This window comes from Peromyscus leucopus, chromosome 1 (assembly GCF_004664715.2).
Source record: "Peromyscus leucopus breed LL Stock chromosome 1, UCI_PerLeu_2.1, whole genome shotgun sequence".
NCBI classification, from domain to species: domain Eukaryota; kingdom Metazoa; phylum Chordata; class Mammalia; order Rodentia; family Cricetidae; genus Peromyscus; species Peromyscus leucopus.
In genome coordinates this window covers 72,584,538-72,593,528 of record NC_051063.1, presented here as the reverse complement: position 1 = coordinate 72,593,528, position 8,991 = coordinate 72,584,538, and positions in this window count along the sequence as shown.

Here is an 8,991-nt window from a genome sequence, read left to right as displayed (position 1 = left end):
TCAAGGACTCCTTGTCAACTTGCACTTTCAAGAAACTTTGGTCTATCATGAGCATCAGTGGCCTACAGCATTCCCCAAGACCCAAGTGAGGCTTCTCATTCCCTGACTCGTCAGGACTCACATGGAGATGATGTGTAGAGCCTTGGGTGGGGAGAGGGGGAAGAGCTCGGCATCTCCAGTTTGTTCCTACAGGTTCAGTGGAGGAATTTGTGTGGGGGGAGCCTGCCATGTAAGTTCCTTACCTCCTCTGCCAGCTCCCACTTCCACCCAAACTTTTCCTCCCGTCTTCAGAAGCTCCTGTGGAGTTAAAGGCCTCCTAAGCTCCTTCCCCAAGCACAGAGTGAAGCGAAGGAGCTGAACACTTCGGGCAGTCAGCTTCCCAGAAGGGAGGAGCCATTGAGGAATGGAGCTGTCAAACTTCAGTGATCCTGCATATAGAGAGGACACAGCTGGAGCTTAAGGTAGTGTCTATCAGCCTGACCCAGACACCAGAAGTTAGGGACTACTCAGTTCCAGAGGTCCAAAGAATGGGCTCCTGCAATGGCATGTGGAGTGGCTGGTGGTAAAACTGGATCTGACCAAGAGCTGTGGGAGTTCTCACCTCTCACCCGGTAGTTCTGTAAGCCCGAGTCTCCTCTGCCAGGCCCCCGGAGGAGATGAGTGTCTATGTGGGCCTAGGTAAGGGGCTCAGCACTGTTTACAGGAGGCCCTAGAAGACCTTGGAGAGGCAGTGGGCAGTGGGCCAGAGCTGCTGCTGCAGCATGGGGTGAGATGTAGGAGATGTGGACCAGCCTGGTAAAGGTCCAGTAGGGCGGGGCTTAGTGTACATTCAGAAACACTGTCCAGGGGCTGTTCAGAAGTGGGCAGTGCCTCCCGAGACACAGTGAATGCCATCTGTGGCCAACAAGGTGGCTCTTCTTGAAGTCAGAACAAAATTAGAAAGAAAAAAAAAAAGATGATAGGAAGAAAAATCCACAGATATTTAGCTATCCAAAAAGAGAAGAACGAAAAAGCAGGAGGGAAGAAAGGAAGAAAGGGAAAGGAAGGAGGGAGAGGGGAAAGGCAAAGGAATTGAATTCATTTGGAGGGAATTGACACTTACTCATTTTAATTAAATATTTTATTTACTTATTCACTTGCCACCTAGTCCTTCCCTCCAATTCTTTCCACCCCTCTCCCAACACAGTTTCTCCCTCCCAACTTCATGTACTCTTTTTTTTTAACCACTGAGTTCAAATGGTGTTGCCGGTGTGTGTGTGTGGTGGGGGGAGGGGAAGGGGGTTAGAGGGCTGTCTACCAGAGCATGGCCAATCTTCCCAGGGCCAGACCTCAGAAGAAAACTGTTACCCCTGCAGCAGCCACCACTGCCAACAGCTCCTCAGCCCGAGAGTGGGGCTTTGTAACCCTCTCCCTGATCCACGCTGGGATTTCGACTGGCTTTATCGCATGCAGGTGAATGCAGCCACAGCCACTGGGAGTTCATGTGTACAATGGGTCACTGTCATATCCAGAAGACATCTGTTGGCTGCAGTCCTCCCAACCTCTGTCTCTGACCATCTTTCTACTCCCTCTTCAAGGTCTTATTTAGCACTGAGTACGCTATGAGTCTCTTACATTCTGGAGTTCGACCAGTTGTGGGTCTCTGTATTAAAAACTATATTTACTGCAAAAATAAACTTCTCTGAGGGTTGAAAACTGCCCAATCTAAAGGCACAGAAAAATGAGATCCTAGAGACCAATGTTGAGTTTCTTTCCTTTTCTTTTTTTTAAAAATTTTATTTATTTATTTATTTATTTATTTATTTATTTATTTATTTATTTGTGTGTGTGACACAGATATCCTATTTGTGACTGTGCACTCTCTGGTCATTTATTCTCCGCACTTTGGCCAGTTCTGAGTTTCTCCACTAACCACCATCCCCTGCATAAGGAAACTTCTCTGATGAGGTCTGCAAGCTGCACTAATCTATGAGCAGAAAGATACACATTAAGAGGGCAGTTTAATGCTGTTTCCATTTATCAAAATAATAGTATAAATCTACAAAATAACACTTTCTCACACACACAACCCTGGAGCCTGTAAGCTCCCCAACCATGACTTCTCGGCCAGATTTGCAGAACCAGGCCTGTGTTTCCTCCCGTGTAGTAGGCCTTAAATCCAACCAGAAAACGATTAGCTACCCCATAACATTTGTGACACTATTGTACTCATGGGAAAATCTTGCCATGTTGGTCTTTTATCATAGTTATCAGGGCTCACAGATGGCTAAGACTGTTGATGACATTCCCCAGGAGTCTGCCATAGCACCTTCTAGTATACGAGAGCTAGCCAACAAAGGAAGAAGCTTCTTGGTCAGTATTGATTTTACCATGTCCTGTGACTAATGTGTGTAGCATTTTCAGCAATAAGGTCATGTCATCAAGTTCTGGTATGCAACCAAGCCAACATTCATTCTTAATGACAGCGTTCATTCCTCTGTTTAATAATTTATTTACTCGCTTACTTACTTATTTGCTTGTTTTTAAGACAGGTTGTCCCACCTGGCCTTGAACTCACCGTATAGTCTACACTAGCCTCAAACTTGTGGCATATCTTACAGTGATTAGCAATCCCCCTGCCTCAGCCTCCTGGGTGCTGATATTGCAGGCATGAGCTACCACACAGCTACAATTAAGTCCCAAGGCACATTCTCTTTGAGTACCTCCTTTGATGATATCCTAAATGGGGACAAATGTGTGTCTTCATTTTCTCTAGGGGAGTGTGACACAATTAACATCCACACAGGCCGAGGCGTACTGCTACCAATCCCCAGGGGCAAATGGAAGAGTTAACCCAGCATGGTGTACAGTGACAACAGTCATGGTCCAAGGGTTGTCCTCACACTTATTAGGCATTCTACACCCTCACCTTCCTTTGCAGGGCAATGAACTTCCTTCTTGCAATGTGTCATGTAAATACATACTTCACATTTAAAAGTCAGATGTGAATCAAACCAATAGCAGCAGAGCTCTGTTTTATCATGCACACCAATATGTAAGGATTTTTTTTTAAAACAATTGATATTTTAGAGTCAAAGACCTATGTGTACCCCTAGGATGTGTATGCTCTTAGGAACACTGAGACATGGTATTTCCCAGGTCCCTTCACATGTGCCCAGTAAGTCTACATAGTCACCATTATACTTACTCCCTAGTATGGAAGCAGAGATCATGACGTGATGGTTTCAAGGAGCCTAGAATCTCTGTTTGGATACAGGTAGTCTCAGGCTTCAGCCACGCTCCAAAACACCCAAAGAGAACAGGTTTGGGATAGAAAGCATCAGAGGCCATCACAATGACATTCCTGCAATGTGTCCGGGTGACTGGAACCAGATCATAGTAATTGCTCAGGCTGGCTAAAATCCCCAACATCCAATCCCCCAATGCCCAACCTCCCATTGCCTTTCTTCAGCTCCTCTGTTGCCAAACCTTTCCTTGAATTATTAATAGTAACCAACCCGCCCTGCTTGAGAAAGCTTCGAATGCCAAGTTTCCTTGCTAACTGAAATGATTCCAAACCTCAACAATCCTGTTTCACAAGAAATGTGTAAACACAATTTCTCCTGGCACATAGGGGCATTCATGGGATCTGGTGTCCCGCCAACCCCATCAGGGTCTCTTGCAGGAAACCCCGTTGCTCTGAGTTGCAAACATCAAGTCAAAAGGGTACCTTGCCTTGCCCCCCACCTCCTGGGGCAGTTAACTCGATGTTGACTGGATCGAGTTCTTTTCTTAGGCACCTCTGGGAGAAGGAATTGAAATCTTACATCTGAATGTGTGGGCTTCTCATTTGGTGAGGATGCTCTTGGGTAGATATAACTCTCCCTCTGGTGTTGTATCCTGTGTAGTGGATGAGACTAGACACTATCAGCCATGTTCATCTTTCCTCCCCAACAAAGCACAGTAGATTTTTCTTGCCCAGTATCTGGTAGAAGAAGCATCACTTCCTGCAGGTGAGAGGGGAGCTGGTGGAAGGCCAGTGCTAGTGTGCCATCCTGGAGGCTCCTGGGCACCAGGGCACCAATGGCCAGTGCTTTACACACCTGTGTTTTCATGCATTTCATTTGTTTTGGCTATCTGCAAAGGCAGCTGAGGAGGCTTGTGTCATCCATAGCTTGAGGCATCCAGAAAGTCATCAGTAGATGACATACTGGTCCTCACAGCTGGGCAGTGTCAAGTGCATCCAGCAAGGCTAAGGCTGGAATTCTACCAGGGAATGCATTTTATGTCTTAACATTTCAAGAAAAGTTCTGAAAACTAAGATTTGGGAAAAATAAAAAGCTATTTCTGGCAGCGCTCGATGGGTTTCTACAGTGTTGCAGTCCTCCCCAGGAGAGTCTTAGGAAAATCGTGTTTGCAGAGTCAACGCTCCACCCACCAGTGTGCACGTCCGTAAGTGCGTACTACATATGGTGGAAGTCCAGCACCAACAGCTGAACACTGAGCACCTGAAGAAGCAAAAGTTTAGTGTCATACTTACGTCACTTGTAGTTTTTGACTTTGCTTTCTAGTTTAATGAACGAAACTGTGGTTCCATTTATCCTTAGTAAAGTATCACTACTCTGTCTCCCAACGTGGCAACATTTACCTTCCCCGCGACTCACCTGCCAACAGCTGTATTCTGCTGAAATGGGACTCGAGAGATTTGAATCCAAGGCCAATGCTGCCTGCTCTGTTTACAATGGCTTGTGTTCTGTGAATATATATCAAATGTTGTAATATATTTTTATGATAGAATTGATGGTTAATACAAGGGAAATTATATATATTGTGATTCTGTCCAATAAAGATTCCTGTTATAAAATCTCACCTGTACTTGGCTGACTTAGTGTGGACACATTTGTGTGTATATGCTAATTGCCAGAAATGGTGGCACCAACATTTGTCTTTCGTTTCTCTCTTGCCTTCTGAGACTATATTCTCATTTCTACACCCTGTCCCTGCCTCTGGCCTCATGCAGCTCTGAGTTTGAGGCATTCTCCTTAATTTGTGCGAACGCACAGTAGCCACAAACACACCTGTCATGGGAGAGGTTTGTCCTCTACCGCTTCCAAATACAATGTGTTTTAAACCATTCGGTGTTGCTGTAACAGAGTACTTGAAACTGGTTATGTACAAAGAACAGCACTGAACACTGGGAAGCCCAAGATTGAGGGGCTGGTGCCTGGCATGGCAGACGGTATCATATGGCAAGAAAGAAAGAACATAAGAAACTGAACTTGAGGCTTCCAGACTGCCCTGTAGTTGGTGTTAATCCAGGCCTGAAGGTGGAGCCTCGTTCCTTGAATGCCTCTCATCAGATACTCCCACACAGAAGATTCAGTTTCAGTCACTTGCTTGGGGAGGCAGGGCAGATTCAAACCACAGAACCATGCAACTTTTAGCCTTTGGGCAGGTTCTCTGGGCTTTGCCAAGTGATCCATGACTGGGATTCCAGAGACAAGCATTCTGGGAGGGGAAAGAAGCCACCCTCTTGTTGCCATATACTTTGGTGCTGTTCTGGGCTTCCAGCCAGGTCTTCTTCCTAAGAGCTCCAGCTGTAAGATTTTCCTTTTTTGTGATACAGAGCCTAGGATCAGAGAGGTGAGGTGACTTGAGACCAGAACAATGAGTCAGGAAGGAGTCTGTGCCTGCAGATGGAATGCCCTGGTCCACAGTGGCTGTCCTTACCACCAAGGGTCAGCCCTCCAGTTACTTCAGGACCGAGGTGGAGAGTAACGGTATGGACCATCATAGCCCCCTGGGCACCCGCTGTGTCCCAGATGCTGCATGCTACATATCAGCAGCATTGCCTCTGTAACCTGGCATTCATCGTTCATGTGAAGATGGCACTATCCCCGCCCCATCTTTCAGTGGAAAGCCTGCAGGTGTGGTGCTACATATGCAAAGGGAAAGAGATGCTCTGTGAAGACTCTGGCTGGCCTGTTCCTTCTGCAGCTACCCTCCAGGCAGGCTGGTGGGCTCCTTAGCATCCATTGTTCCGCTGTTCTTTATGTTTGTGGTCTCCCCTTAACCCTGGCTTTCTTTTCCAGGTTTTTGGTTACCTCCAGTCAGCCATGCTCCAAAAGTATTAAATGGAAAATTCCAGAGATAAGCAATTTATATGTTTCCAATTGCATATGGTTCTATGAAGAATGTTAAAATCTCATGCCACTCTGCTCTGTCCCACTGAAATGTGACTCAGACCTTTACATGAACAGTGTCCCTTGATCCCCACACACTACTTGCTCACAGCTGCTTAGTAGCCTCAAAGGCTGTCACAGTATCTGTGAGTGCTTATGTTCTGGTAACCCCTGTTACTTAATTTCAACCCCAAAGCACACTAGTAGTGATGTGGGCCCCCATGGATTTGACAAAGAAAGGCCATGGAGTGTTTCATTTAAGGAAATAGAGAAAACTTCTCATTGTAAGGGAAGAAAAGAGTCATTTGCTGATGTTACTAAGATCTAGCAGGAAGAAGGAAGGAATGTCCTCTGGGTAAAATGACAAGGAAGGAAAGAGAAATGCCTGCTAATTTTATGTGCCCCTGCACATAAAACTGCAGAAATGGTGGGCTTGTTGCATATTAAGAATGCCTTAACTTCTCAACATGCTCTGTGGCTTTGGGTACCCATTGGGATAAGGATAGATCACTGTCTTCTTAATTTTTCTAACTTCTGGTAAACCTTCTATGCATTTTCAAATTCTCTGACACTTTCATACATGCATAGAATGTATTTAGATCACATCCACCCCCAATTCCCCTCCTCCGAGGTACATATTTAGAAGGGCCGTGTTCTAGGCTGGCTTCTGACTTATTTTATCTGCCTTTGTACAAGGCTCTTCTGTCTGTCAGTTCCAGTTTTCCCATCTTTAAAAATTAAGCTGTGATGAAATTTTAGACATGGAAGTCAATAAAAAAGAATAGTATTCAGAAATAGATAACACCTCAGTGGTCACTTGACCCCACAAAGGTACTAAGCCAATCCAGTGGGAGAAGAAAGAGTCTTTCAACTAATGGTGTGGAAGCAGCTGCACATCCATGCCCCCAAATAAACAAACCTTGACCCATCCTGCCCCATGCACTAGCTTCCCTTGAAACTCTCATACACATATACGGAGAGCTAAAAATCTAAACTTCCCAGAAGAAAACACTGGAGGAAATCTTGACATCTTTGGAGCATGCAAAATATACCTTTGGGGAAAAAAATGATTGTAAGTGATGGACCTGACTTCATCACAATGGAGAATGCCTGCTCCTGAAACACCATTAAGAAAATCAGAAGAACAGAGGCAAAATGGGACATTTGCAATTCCCAAGTCTGGCAAAAGATTTGCATCGATAATACATAAGGAAGATAACCTCACAGAAATGGCTAGAAGAAACAAGCCTCACCAAAGAAAGGTACGCAAATGACCAACAGCACACAGAAAAGTCCTGATATCAAGAATCATCAGGCAAATGGAAATTAAAACTGCTGAGAGATACCACACCACCACACCTGGGACAGCTCAGCCTAAGAATGTGGAGCGATTGAAAGTCATACATTGTGCTTGAGGATGCAAAGTGATCTGGTGTTTGTGTGTCTGTGTGTATGTGTGACTGTGGGTGCACATGTGGCTATCGGTGCACATGTAGAGGGAGGTACATGTGCTGCTGGGGGTGCACATGTGTCTAGGGGTCCATGTTTGGCTGGGAATACATATATGTATGGAGGACACAAATTAATGTTGAGTATCTTCTCGGTCATTCTCCATCTCATTGAATAAGATTTTTATTGCACTTAAATTTACTTTGTGTGTGGGCATGCATGACTTGTGAAAGTTGATTGTCTCCCTTCACTGTGTGAATCGCAGGGATCAAACTTAGGTCACCCCATCCATGTTGAGGGGCAAACACCTTCATCCACCCAACCGTCTTACTGGCCATCCTTCTCGGTTTTTGAGACAGGATCTCCCACTAAGCTGGAGCTTACCAATTGGTTAGACTGGCTAGCCAGCAAGCTCCGGAATCTTCCCAGCTCCATGTCTCTCCACCTAGGTGCTGGGTTACATGCCCCGTTTCTGTGTGGTGCTGAGTATTGAACCTCAGTTTCTTGTGTTTGCACAGTAAGCACGTCACCCACTGAAGCCACCCCTCCAGTCCCAGCAATTTCTCGGAACAGTAAGCACACGCTTACAAACATGTAACTCCAACTCTTCTCCCAAGAGAAACGAAGATATGTCTGAAGAGTGACCTGTGTCTGGATCTTCATAGCAGCTTTGTTTGTCAAAACCCAAAACTAAAACCAGCCCAAACATCCAACAGCTGAATAAACACGTGTCATACTCTCTCTTTTTTCTATTTATAGGAAAATAATTTCAAAGACTAAAGTGATTTTTAAAAAAAAGTGATCATTTGGGTTTGGGGTGACAGACATCTCAGAGGCATATTGTGGTGTTTGTGGGGGTCAATACAAGAGTGCCTGCTTAACAGCACTGTTGCTTGTGTGGTGTGGAACATCTGTCAGAGCTCATCTGATCACACTTAGGATGGCATCGTTCATCCGATCACACTTAGGATGGCATCGTTCATCTGATCACACTTAGGATGGCCTTGTTCATCTGATCTCACTTAGGATGGCCTTGTTCATCCGATCACACTTAGGATGGCATTGTTTATCTGATCACACATAGGATGGCATTGTTCATGCTGTCACACTTAGGATGGCATTTATTGCTGATAGACACATTTCCATTGAACAGAGTTCCTCATGAGGGAAGCCACCTGTCTCTGAGACTTCTTTTCATTCCAGGAATCTTGACAAATTCTCAGAATTACCTTCTCTCATTGAAAATTCTTCATTTTTCAGAACTACTAAAATTTTTCCCCAAAGACTGAATCTGTCAAACTAATAAGTCTTCCTTTGGGGGGAGGGGTGTTTGTAACCTTTTATGGGTCATGGACTGTTAGCAGTCTATAATACCAATGAA